This window comes from Adiantum capillus-veneris, chromosome 2, assembly GCF_014529385.1.
Source record: "Adiantum capillus-veneris isolate H3 chromosome 2, ASM1452938v2, whole genome shotgun sequence".
Classification (NCBI taxonomy): domain Eukaryota; kingdom Viridiplantae; phylum Streptophyta; class Polypodiopsida; order Polypodiales; family Pteridaceae; genus Adiantum; species Adiantum capillus-veneris.
Genome location: NC_140932.1, coordinates 13,397,700 through 13,411,804, shown reverse-complemented (window position 1 = coordinate 13,411,804; position 14,105 = coordinate 13,397,700). Strand labels below are relative to the sequence as shown.

The 14,105-nt window shown below is 43.1% G+C and overlaps 1 pseudogene; it reads left to right on the top strand.

Annotated features, from left to right (window-relative positions):
- The first annotated feature begins 9,310 nt into the window (after nt 1–9,310).
- LOC147462392 (uncharacterized) lies at nt 9,311–11,283 on the top strand (annotated as a pseudogene).
- The last annotated feature ends 2,822 nt before the right edge of the window (nt 11,284–14,105 follow it).

Below are 14,105 nucleotides of genomic sequence, written 5' to 3'. Positions count from 1 at the left end.
TTTACCATGGCTGACAACAACAACACAGATGTGTTCAAGATGTTTGCTGCTGAGGACAGGTTGGATGGGGACAACTACCCTATGTGGGCTTATATGATGCAACACGTTCTTGTGTCAAAAGGTGTCTGGAACAATACTTTAGCGAGCAAGAACTTCAAGAACAGATTAGTGAGACTCCCGAGTAATACTGCCAAATGTGGTAATGCTGTAGCCAAAATGGGAGCCTACACGAGCCCTATGGGATTAAATTTTTTCCTCTTTTCTTCTCTCTCTCTCTCTCTCTCTCTCTCTCTCTCTCTCTCTCTCTCTCTCTCTCTCTCTCTCATCCATCTGTGACATTAATTAACTATGCATGCCATCTCAAAAGTGGCAGGCCTCGTGATTTTATAACTTGTTAGTTTGCTTCCCAAAGGGTATCTCCCAAAGATACCCCTTAGTGAGCTCGCTTCCAAAATCGTACCAATATACATGGCTGGAGGGTCAAAGTATACACGTCAGTCGTGAGAGGAGGAAAGGCATTTTCATCTTAACGTTATAAGTTTACAAGGAAAGGCATTTTCATCTTGACGTTATAAGTTTCTCTTCGTGTGCTTCTTCTTTTTCTTTTCTCTCTCTCTCTCTCTCTCTCTCTCTCTCTCTCTCTCTCTCTCTCTCTCTCTCTCTCTCTCTCTCTCTCTCTCTCTCTCTCTCTCTCTCTCTCTCTCTCTCTCTCTCTCTCTCTCTCTCTCGTGCCAAATCCAGGGTGCAATCCGCTTTTTAACTCCATGAGGCCCCCATCTTAAACACTAAATAAGATGAGAGTCTGTGTGTGCCCCCTAGTCAATGCACCAAAAACACTCTTTATAAATCAACAAAAATGATTGACTTTTCCATGTGGTCATGCACAACAAGGTTAATTTAATGGTCCAAGATTTCTATCACCAAGCTTAATCCAATGGTCCACACTTGATACCAACTTCCAAGAGTTCAAAGAGTCTCGTAGGCCAAAAACTTCAAATCCTTGAGAGGGTTAATTGTGGGTGTATCCAGGTAACATTTATCCAGCAAAAAGCATGCGCCCGACAACAACATTTATGTCAACTAGTTTGCCTTATTGTTTCACTGTGCAGATGGTGAGAATTCAAAAAGTGGAGTAGTGTTGTACCTTTCACCTCATAGCATAGCTTGCTCTCATGGCTTTGAGCATATTCTTTCCTCGAAGAAATTTTTTAAAAGCTCTATGACCTCGCCAACACAATTAGTATTTGGAGTTAGACGATGTGTGAAGGAGAACAAGTTGCAGATGATACTCTCTAAAAATGCAAACCTAATCGCTTGATCAACCTCTTCGCCAAACCTGCAACCAAATTTTTCAGCAACCCACTTGGCTACAAACATTTCAATCACTTTGTGTGCAACCAATCTTTCGTTTTGTTGTGTACCTTGCTTTTGCTAGATAATATGTAACTTGTGTTGTTTTCCCTGAGCCAATTTCTCCAATCCAAACTAAAACCTGGTTCCCATGGATCGCTCTGACCAACACATTTCCAGCTTGTAAATGAGAAGACTTTGTCTTTGCTCCTATATATGACAGCTTTGAATGTTGGACAAATGTGGATGCCTTACCAAATGCATCCTTCTTCCACTCCGACATGTCCTACATTACAAAGTTCCTTATTGAGAATTTGTTCACCTGTTTTTTGTATGGGATTTTTCAAGTACGGTTCAAATCCTTTAGAATGGTATCAAGCATGGTCCTTTGCTGCTACTCTCACAACACTCTCCTCTCTTTGGCTAAACCGGATTGTGTCATTACAGCTCTCTGAAGTGAATCATCTGTTGTTCACATTCGAGGAAAGTTGTGAACTTGTTCGGAATGTGCAACCGTTGTGTTCATGTACTGAGGTTGTCTAGCTAGTTTTCCATTTTACCTTTCCAAGCGTTTATTAGATAGAAGCGTTCATAGAAACATGTTTTCTCCTGTTGACCCCCTTGAAACTTGTGTCCACTTCTCGTTTTTCCTCCTACAACTCCACCACTAGTACGCTTGTAGACCTCCGCTTCAACCTTCATTACATGTAAACTAGTGTGACTGGCGACCTTCGGCCGCCTCTCCCTCTCTCTCTCCCGCGCGGGCGCTCAACCCACTATCTCACCAGAGGAGCAGAGCACACATCCGGATGAAGGAGCTCATGCCATGTGGCAGGGGGCGGAAGGAATCCCTCCCCATTTTATAATAATATAGATGCAACAAGCACTTATTGCTTACTCGATTTTAATTGTTCCTTAGCTATAAATAGTGTTTGCTCATAACGTGGTCCTTTCACAAAAACAAAAGATTCTAGCATTCCAAATAATTTCAACCACAATTGTTGGTAACATTTCATTCCTATATGCGCTCTCCATGTACAAGCAACAACACTTTCCTAGTCTCGTTCTGCTTGATCAACCTTGTCTTTGTTGTGCTAAAGCTTGAGAAATGGGGTGTGATGCAAAATGACTCTAACCCAAGCTTGAACTTATGGACATTCTGGTTAGCAAAACCTGCATTTACTACATAACAAATCCCATCAATGGTTAACAATGCCTCTTCAATGTCAATTACAGCCACCACTTTCCTTGCTCTTGATGGTATTGGGTCCAAAATTCTTGTATGTATTTCACTAGGAAGGGAACTATAGACTAGGAGTATCATCAACTCTAGAAAATTGGGACACCCAACCCCTTCATGCTCTCATACAAGATCTGGCACGTCCTATCGATTTCTTCATGTTCTATTAAAAAGAGAAGGATGTCACCTTTTGCCTCATTTAAACATATTTTCATAATAGCAAAAATTGCACCATCTAAATAGTCACTCTCATTGCTTTGCATACATGATCTTGGCAAGATACGTTCTTCTTGGAATAGAGAAAATGTTAAAGTATAAAAAGTACCAGCAAATCAAGTGTACCATAGGTGACTATAAGATGCAATCTTTTCGCCGCCTTACTAGGTCCTAAGCAACCTAGAGAGGATATCAATGGGTATTTTACTTTCATCTACTTCATCAACTATGATAACAGAATCCACTGAGAGCTGGCTATCTAGAAGCTCTTCTCTTAGAAGCAATCTATCGTATATTTTATTACTATCTTAGCCCCATGCAATCCTCAAATGTAATTGTGTAATCAACCTCTTCACCAGGTCTGCAACCAAATTCTTCAACAACCCTTTTGGGTAAAGACATTGCTCTTGAAGGTTGTGTGCAAACAATCCTTTATTTTGTTATGTACCCTACTTTTGCTGGAAATTGTGTAACCTGTGTTATATTCCTTGAACTAAATTCTCCAATAACAACTAAAATTTGGTTACGCGCTTACCAACAACTAATGGGTGCTAGAGGAACTTCCTCTATAGGTTTCACTTACCTTTCGTTGCCATTTTTCATGATCACATCCCCTTTTTGGTAGAAGGCGTACATCTCCAAAGAAGCCTTGTGATCCGGAGTCAACAACAAGAGGAGGTGCTACTTGATGGGGTGGTCCCCACAGCATCTAGAGAAGCCATAGCATGCAAGCAAAGAATGACCCTTCACATGCACACAAAAACAAAAACTCCACTCTTGTTCATCCTTTGCCTTTTTTTGTGTTGCTCTCTCTCTCTCTCTCTCTTTTTAATAATGATAGATTGGACTACTAATGGGAAACCTCAAATCGAGGAAAACCTCAAAAAAACATTACATAGTAGAAATAGAAGACAATCAAATTAGAGCTCATAATGAAGGGAGGGGAGCTTGTCTAGGTCATGGGCATATTTAAGAGATTGACAAAGAGAGGTTTGAAGAGAAATACATAGTCAAGCTGAACATGACAAGGGTATGTGCTCTCCACATAGACAAACACATCCAATATTGAACCCAAGAAAAAAATACATATGCATACAATCAAATCACTCCAAAAAGACAAAAATATTGACCAAAAGATATCCAAGCAGAACGACTTCGAAGACATGTAGAGATGTAAGAAAAAATTGATGCGTATGAGAGCAGTTGCAAAATAGATATGAGATAGTCTCAATCTTTGTGGTCCAATGAATGCATCTTGAAGAAGCAATTCTTTAAGTGTAAAGAAATTTTCCACTCATAATTATGTTTCAGCGTGCGAAGCACTATGCTTATGAGTAATAAGGAGGGGAGGTGTGGTGGGGGTGGGCTACGGGGAGGTACGGTGTGGGTGGGCTATGGGGTACGGGGTACCAAACACGTTTCGCTCCATTGAGGAGCTCATCAGTGGTAGGAGAAAGGAGAGAGGAGAGAACTCCACCAATGAGACATCTCCATGTAAACAATCACTCCTTCATGAGAAGTTTAGTATGCTAAACATTCATGACCTCATTATGTTACCATTAAGTACATTTATACATATTGCCATGTCTTGCTATCCAAGATAATGATTGTAAATTCGCTTCACAAATAAGGAAAGCATAGAGGAGCCATACAAATGTCAAATCACAAACTCGATCCTAATAAAAAAGTGGTGAAATGGGATGAAAAGATCATGGATAACCTGTCATTTGTGTCTCTCTAATGCATACCAAGCCCAAAAGAAATAACCACTTGCCAAAATCAAAGTACATTCCCATTAGAATCAACAACATCTGATATCAAACCAATGATTTTTTGGGAAAGAAACTATGCATGTTTGGGAGAGTGGCTGGACTAGGGATTGATCAAAGAACATGCTCCATACTTTGTAGTCTGTGCGAATTTCCACTACCGCTGTCTCAACCATGCTAGTTTAATTTCATCTTTCCAATCAACTATGAGACTGAAAGCGAGGGGAATAACTCGGGATTGTAGCTTCAAGTTTATCAAAAACCACATCCCAGTACGCAGGTTGCCAATGGCCAAAAGAGGGTGTAGAAACCGCATGACAACATAGAGAAGCAAACATGAGTGTGTCCAAAGCTGTTAGCATTGGGTTTCTTACCAAATGGCTTTCTTACCAATTATATGAGAGTTTATATATACAATATCCAAGCCACCACCAATTACAATGTTTTGAGTACATATTTTATCCATAGAAAGTAGTTGTAACCCTCTTTTTTTTTTGCAAAACCCACAATCTGTGAGTGAAATGAATTAAAACAAAAAAGAAATTACAATGCATGCTCATAACAAGCCATGGAATCCATCACCATACCATCAAACATGACCAAGGCTTTACAGGGAGCCCTTACCCAAGATACAACCCAAACCAGTACATAGAGAAGACTAATAAAGCCAACTACAGAGCGCATCATGAGGTTGCCACAGATACTAGTAGGGTTGCCACCCCCCAATGAGCACCTCCCTCCAGATGACCATTAGCAGACCATAACACTCGAACCTCGACACACCGAGCAAGGCAAGAAGGAGGGTGCCACTAGTGAGCTGAGCATCTGCCACATGAGCAACCCACTCCCTCCAACCCCCACACATCACCACATGTAGGAGAACAACATGACAGAACCAGCTAGTCCAAGAGACATAAGATCCAGCAGCAAGTGATGAACGCCAACCCAAGAAGCCCTTCTGCAATATTTTACAATCCCTTCATTCTAAGGCAGCAAGTCGCACCAACACCCAAGGGACAACTCGGGACGTAGTAGACCTCGAACTCCACAAATGTTGCTTGCTCCCCACGCCCAAGCCGCAACCCTTGCATTAGAAGACTCCGTCCGAAGTCACACGACCACAGCACTGCCAGCACTGCAACAGCTTTCCTTGCATGAAGGCGAGCGGACTTCAAGGAGCCTTAGATACGGGGACGCGAGCACTCCAACCAGGTAGACACTGGGTTGCCCAGCCAGGGCCTTCTCCCCCGGAGGCACCCCTGTAGCCGAGGCTTTTCCCCACCTCACCCCCATTTGCATGACAGAGCCTCACACAGCAACCCTAAAACAAGCTTAGTAATTGTAACCCTCTTCATGGCCAATGTATCAAAGGCAGGAAAAAATGTACATATGCTATCACAATCCTCGTGATTACTTGACACCAATTTGGGAGGTAGAATCAATGGTCCCCATTCATTTGGGGTGGCCGGATTGGGTGTCTGCCGTCCGATCTTGGATCAAACACCACGAGAACATCGAGTGAAACCCGTGAAAGTAAATAGAAAAAGTGAACCCATTGTGAATGTCAAATGAATCATGAATGTGACGTGGACCATGAACACAAAGTAAACGCAGTCATTTCCAAGTGAATTTCGCGTGATCGCATTGAGCCCATTAGCGTGAACCCCATGTGAATGGCATGTGAGCCCCTTGCGGAATTTTTTTTTAATAATGGCATTAGTTTAATCTTTCAATAAGTGTATGATAGCTCAACGGTAGAGTACCTATGGTGAGTGAACGGGGTGATAAGTTCAAAGCTCGAGGTCAATAACGGGGTTCACGTTTTTCTTTTTCCCAAAAACAATGAGAAAGTCCACATTGTGCAAAGATTGTGGACCATCGATTCCCACCTCCCAAAGGTGGTGTCAAACCATTTTTCTTTTCTCCAAAAACAATAGGACGGTCCACATCGTTCGAATATTTTGGACCATTGATCCCACCTCCTAAACATGGTGTCAATTAGTGCCAAGGCATCACGATGGATTGAACGATTCTGAGACGTACATGTCATGGCTATGTGTAATTTGGATTTGAATGGAGGTGGATTTGGCAGTGTCTTGGTTTACCCTACCTCAAGATTTTGCCCACTTGTCCCAGTAGTCGATCCCCTCAACCCCCACCCCATTTAAAGGAGGATGTTACTTAGTGTTGAGGCCTCGCAACCTAGGTTTTGAACCCACAACCTCATGGTTCGGGCTACAAATCATGTGGATCATCGTCTCGACCATGCTAGTTTAGTTAATTCTTTTCAATCAACTATGAGACTCGAAGCGAGAGGGATAGCTCGGAATTGTAGCTCCAAGTTTATCAAAAACCACATCCTAATAAGAAGGTTGCCAATTGCCAAAAGAGGGTGCAGAAACCGCATGACAACCTAAGCAAGCATGAGCATCCAAAGCTATTATCACTGATAGCAATGTGGCGTTTTTAGCACTAATACGAGAACTTATATATAAAATATTCAACCCACCACAGATTACAATGTTTTGGAGTACATGTTTTATCCATAGAAATTAATCGTAACCCTCTTTAAGGCCAATCCTCGTGATTATTTGACACCACTTTTCGGAGGTGGAATTAATGGTTCCCATTGTGTATTTTAACCGGTTGAAATCCTAAAATTAGATTTGGTGCTCGCCTTTAAGAAAACCGGGAAATTTTCACAAGTTTTGTTGTAATTACTGGCAAAAGCTTCAAATTTTGACCTAAAAACAGCGAGAATTTCAAGTTTGCCCTTATTTTCTTCGGTTAGAAAAAATGTATTTTTCTAGCCCTGGACCGTGGTGGGATTGGGTGTGCGCTATCCGATCTTGGTTCAAATATCAAGTGAACATTGAGTGAAACGCATGAAAGTAAACAAGTGAACCTGTTTATATATAAATGTCAAGTGAATCGTGAATGTGACGTGACACAAAGTAAACGCAACCATTTCCAAGTGAATTTCGCGTGATCGCATTGAGTCCAACATGAACCCCATGTGAATGGCAAATTTAACAATAATGACATATATTCCCATTCATTTGTACAAGTGCAAGATAGCTCAATGGTAGAGTACTCATCGTATGCGTAGGGGGATGGTGGGTTCAAAACTCGGGGCCAAAAATGGGGGCACATTTTTCTTTTTCCAAAAAAAAATAGACGGTCCACATCATGCAAAGATTGCGGACCCTCAGGACTAAGTAACACCCAGCCTTTAATGGGGGGTGGCAATGGGATCAAGGGGTGGGAAGTGAGCGCACGGCTATTGGGGGGATTTGGAGCGTCCGTCACTTGAAAACTAAACCCGAGCAGGCATGCCCGCCTGGTGGTCCACCTCAGCAAGAACTAAACCCAGACAGGCATGCCCGCCTGGTGGTCCACCTCAGCAAGAACTAAACCCAGACAGGCATGCCCGCCTGGCGGTCCACCTCAGCAAAAACTAAACCCGGATAGGCATGCCCACGTGGCGAGGTTTGGGAGGTAAACATGGACGAAAAAGGAATCCACGATGGCAGGCCACTCAGTGCTTGGAGGGGATCCCTGTCATTTTGCATACATGCATGAGGGGGTGGCATGGGGGGACACCGAAGCTGCAATCACTGATGTGGGAGGTATAGCCCATCCTCGAGACATGCAGGCAGTGGAGGCCAGCAAAAGGACCAACAGGTGTCCGTGACGGGTGTTTGTGTTCGAGCCGAGGTTGGCAAGTGCTGCATTCTGACGTGCTGAACAAAGAGGGGGAAGGCACACTTGTTTGTGATAGCTACCCAGTATGCATACGCTATTGCTTGTGTTGCATGCATATCCTCTCTCTCTTTTGCCAGACACACACACCCATGAATGCAATCGGTTGCTCCACACAGACACAAATGTAATAGGTCATCCTCCACACATACACACTCAACCATTTGAATGCATTGTTGTGCTAATGGTTGTGTGCCTGGCAATAAACACCCCTAAAAATGGGGTGATCACCCAGAAAAATCTAGGCAAGAGTACTCATGTGGGAGCTACTTCCTCTCGCATGACACGGGCCAACTCCATGCTTCTTGGAGATTTAGATGAGAGGAGGGGTAATCCCTCAGGGGATGCAAAGAGTCAGGTACCTGAGCATGTGGATGGGGTCAATGAGGCTCATGAAGAATTGTTTCCTTCTCAAGAGGAGAGCTTCAACAGCCCCCCCATGTCTCCTGGTCAAAAATTACCAGCATCTCCGATGAGAAGAAGCCCGCGGCTGGTCATGCATAATCCGCCCACACCTCCTAGCTTCAATAACCGCCCGCGAAAGAAGATGGCTAGTTCAAGTGTTGATAATGCCTCATACAAGGAAGAGCTAAGCAATGATCCTAATGGCATAGAAGAGAAAGCACAAGCAAAGAAGGAAGAGGCAACAAACATTGATCCTTGCAAATTCTATGTAGAGATTGAGCTCCCTGATCAAAGACTAGCACGCCAATGTCGCGCAAGTGAGGATTGCCCCTCACGTTCGGCCTTCCTATTCAAGAGATTGAGGATGATGACACACCTCAAGGAGTCTCATGGTATTGACATAGAGATTCCAAAGCGTCCCGGAGGTCGGCCCTTGCACAAAGAGGCAGAGAGAAGAGCTAATTTGTTGCCTAATCATGAGGTTAAGGCTTGGAGGAAAGCAGCCATGAAAAGGTTCACCGATAAAGATTGGAAGTTCAAGCAAAACTGCAAGCGATATCGACGCCTCATGCGCATTCGAGCATTACAAGTATGGAAGGAGCTTGCTGGACGGTACAAGGAGATGGATCAAGCTTCCCTTGTTGAAGAGTTTATTAGTGGGAGGATGAAGCGATACATGGTGGACAAGGATCGCCGGCTTGGACAATTTCAAAAGAGAATTGAAGAAGGTTATGATGCACATGTGAGTGTCCTACCTTGTTTCTTCTTTGCCTCATCACACTAAGAATGCATGTGTAATCACTTTTTTCCTTAATGTTATGCGTGCAAATAGAAGAGAGTTCACGATATCCCTCCATGGATTGAGGCTGTCTTGGATGACATTGATGAGGAGGATCCCTTAGTTTGCTCCAAAGGGTGAGGAGGATCATGATAAAAGTGTAGAGAAGACTTTCGAAACTATTGATACAAGAGGAGATCTTTCTGAGTCTTTAGGCAACCTCAATCTTGATGAGATTTGTGGGAGGTGCTTCTACATTTATGTCTCTTCTGAGAGGAGGGTTCATGACTTGCTTGTTCACAAGGATGTCTTGTTTATGTCATTTAAATAATGAGATGCATGCTACCTTTTAGGACCATGTACGTACTTCTCCATCCAAGAAGAAGCTACCAATTTGGAGAGGCAAGACTTCCAGCAAGCCTATTGATGTAGAATCACCTAATGACTGCTCTTATATGGCCCTTGAGTTCTATGTCTCATATGGACACTTGCGCTTGGAAAAGACGGGGAACAAAATCTGCCCTTTGTCTCCGACACGGAGCAATCGAGCACTTTACAGGTATGATTTAGATAGAGACATTTTCAGATTTTTTGGCTTTCTTGTGCATGACAATCATTACATTGCGGGCTGTGACCTATTTGCACTAGATTCTCTTCACATACACCCATCAGATTCAGCATGGCATACACGTGGACATGGATGATGAGGTGTTGCAGTTCATACTACTTAACGAAGCCTCAACAAAGACAATGAATATTTTATTTACAATGTAATCTTTTGATGTTGATCCTTTCTTGTGTTTCTGTGTATAAGTACAAGGATTTAGAAGCATAACTTGTGTTTCTTAATAGGTGGATGGAGCACACTATAGCACCACCGGATGTGCTAAATCGAGTTATGTTTGTCGATCCCATGTGGGTTCCATGTGTGGCAGAAGCAAGTTTAGGCAAGCATGATGGCATACATGTTATGCAAAGCTTCTTTGGGGAGAAGGATAAGTCATTGTGTGCTAACCATTTTCCGATTGTTATAAGGTCATGCAATGTTACAAATGTTACATTTCCCTAATGTGAGCAATGCCCTAAAATTTACCTTCTTGTCTTTGCCGCAGAAAGGATTGGACTTTATGTGTGATGTACCTTTCCACACATATGAAGATAATGGGTCTAGGTGGAAGAAAGCACCAGCTTCTCTTTTATGATTCGCTCGGTTGTAGTGCTCCGATGGATGTTATACCTTTCTTGCACAGGTACTAGCATAATTGTGTATTTGGATTTTGCATGTCAACTATGTCTTGCACTCTTACATATGATTCATGTAGGGCTATGGAGGGGTTGGGCCACGGAGCAAGCAATCCAACAGTGAAACGTGCATTGCTCGAGCCATGTAGCGATTTTGAGATTAAAGTGCTACAAGTATGATTTAGGTGTGCTCTTGTGGCTGCTTAAAAACATGGATATCCCTGATCATGTCATAGATTTGATGCACGGCCCGCATCAGCTGAATGGGATTGATTGTGGGTTCTATGTCATGGCGGCCATTAGATATATAATATCCTCTTGCCTTGGAGAGAAGAGTAAGGGATGGGTATGGTGCCATAACTCCTATGTGCTTGTCTAGTTGGTCCATGTCTCTTCTATGTGCTCTTGTGACGACTGCTTATGTGTTGCAGGTAAGAAAGAAATGGTTTAACCATGATGACATATTGATGCTAAGGAAAAATCTCCATGAATGGTGTCTTGAGGTTGTGGCAAAAGACTAAGTTTACTGTCTTGTTTCTTGTTTTGTTGGGAATGCTTGTCAGAAAGTGCATTGCCTTGGTATAGGCAAGTTACTCACGAGGCAAAATCTCCATGGATGGTGTCTTGAAGTTGACTAGCACTCTATGTAAACGCTATTATGAAATTGGGACATGGCAATGTAATATTACTATTACAATTTTGCTTGAGTCTTTGCTCGACTGTAAATGTTATCGTGAAAAATTGGGACATGACTATGTGATATTACCTAATCTATGTAAACGGTATTATGGTATGATGCTTGAGTCTCTTTTCAGGTTTACTGTGAGCTCAATCTACGGTCTGTTTAGGTTTATGGCGAGTTCAAGTTTATCGCGAGGTCAAAGTGGTGAATAGTAGTGTGATGTGTATAATTATTATGGCTAGGTTTAGGGTGTATCCAGTAGGTTTATGGCAAGTGGTATGCATGAGGTTGCTACCTCTTATGTGTGGTGAAGTGTATAATTATTATGGCGAGAGTATCCAGTAGGTTTATGGCAAGTGGTATGCATGAGGTTGCTGCCTCTTATGTGTGGTGAAGTGTATAGTTATTATGGCGAGTGTATCTAGTAGGTTTATGGCAAGTGGCATGCTTGAGGTTGCTGCCTCTTATGTGTGGTGAAGTGTCGATGAAGTTATTTCTGATTTATGGCATTATGGGGTTGAAGTTTGAATGATTTCATATGATGTCTACTTTAAGCAAGTTTTGCAAGTGTCACAGGTTAAACGGCTCACTTGGTTAGCTTTTCAAACCGTAAGGATGTATTTTCTGGAATTGTTGCTGGGTTTATGACAAGGTCCAAGTTGTTTGTGTTCGTTCAATTAACGGAAGGTTATGGCAGTTCTGGTTTATATGGCGAGGTCCAGGCAGATTTAATGTGAAGTCCATTGTTTATGTCTCTAGGTTTTATGGTAGGTCCAGGTTTAATGTGAGTATCTATGTAGAGTTGGATTTTATGGCAGTCCAAGTTTATCGCCAGCTCGATCCATATGGGTTCAGGTTTTATGGCGAGGTCGAGGTTTAAAGTGCCAGGTTTATGGCTGCCGTCCATGTTGTATTGTGAGCTCGGTCCAAGTTTTATGGCGAGGTTCAAGTTTTATGGTCGGGGTTTAATGCTAGTCCATGTCTATGTGTCTGTCTATGTCTGGGTTTATGGCAGTCAGATTTATCGTGAGCTCGGTTCATGTTTATGTTCAAGTTTCATGGCAGTCCAGGTTTATTGCAAACTCGGTCCCTGGTTTTTATGGCAGAAGAGGTCGCTTTTGAATGAGAACATGAAAGGGACACATTTTGATAAAGACACATATTTTAATGGATACATCTCAATGCTCATATTTGAGTGAAAGGATTTATAGTGTTTACACCATTCAAAGCAAAACACTGAGGCCTTTTCAAAAGTTAAAACACTGTTCAATTCACAGCAAGGTGTACTTTTCTACTTTTGATTGAATCAAACATTTAGAAGAAGGCCTTGAGGCATGCGCAGTGCTCGGGGAAAAATGTGTCTCAACTTAATATCTTGCCGTTTTCAATTTAAAAAATGCCGGTTGAGAGCAAGGGGAAAAGGAGAAATTATGTCCCAAAATAGAGAAAAATAGTGTAACAACTTGAAAAATAAATTTAATTTTTTAAAATTTCCTCTTGCCAAATTCAAGAAAAGGAATTTTGTAGGTTTGGATAAGTGTTTTTTTCCGAACACTGGGCATGCGCAAAGAAAAGACTAGTGACTTTGCTCCTGAGACGCCCTCGTTCGGGGCGTCGCTGAAACGGGGCCGCTTCGGCTCACCTGCGATGCAAACGGGACCTGCAGGCAAGCGAACGCACATACAAGAGCACAACTTGAAAACTGAACCCAAGAGGGACACGAGAATGAGGGACGCGAACGAATGATCAATATCATAAGAAAGTGCCGAATACAAGGGACGCGAGCAATCACTGGAAAACGGGGCTGGAAAGTTGGGGGAAGTGGCACATACTTCCCTTATATACTCCCCCAGGTTGAGAGAGCTTGACGCCCACGTCAAGCCGGGGTTTTGAGGCGTGCCGATACAAAATTTGTTGCCGAGGTTGAGGGGTGGATATTTACAGAGATGAGAGTTTGTTGTTGTTCCAACATGTCTAGCTACCTAGGGTGTTGCTATTTACAAGGGGGTTGAGGACTATTCTATGTGGTGTCATGTTGATCGATGTCCTCCTCTTCAGTGGGCATGTTGTAGAATCGGAGCACAAGGGGTCGTCCGAGACGGAGCATGATTTCTTCAGGTACCCAAGTGCATTCCGTCATGGGTCGGTTGCGCCACTTGACATAGAATAGTTGTCCCCGGCGCCCAAAGCGCGACTTTAGGATGGCCTCCGGCTCATTGGGCGGGCCATCCTTTACATATTCGGGGACATTCCGCCCATAGGTGCTATCTGGTGCAAACCTCTTGAGGAGACTTACATGGAAAGCGTTGTGGATGTTGATTTGTGGGGGTAGCTCCAGCTTGTAGGTGACGTCGTTGTAGCTTTTGAGCACCTTGTATGGCCCGTAGAATCGGTGGTTGAACTTCGGGGAGAGGCCTTGAGGGAGGTTGATATTTTGGGAGCTTACCAGTACCAAGTCACCTTCTTGGAACAGCTCGGCCGGTCTTCTCTTTTGGTTGGCATATTTGGCTATGCGTACCTTGCTTTGCTCGAGACTCTTCTTTGCGCTTTGCATGCGTGTTTGCCATTGCTGCAGAAACTCTTCACATTCCAGATCCTGGGCATGCACGTCGCCGGTTGCCAGTGCAAGAGGGGTGATGACTTCTTTACCTGTGGAGAGCT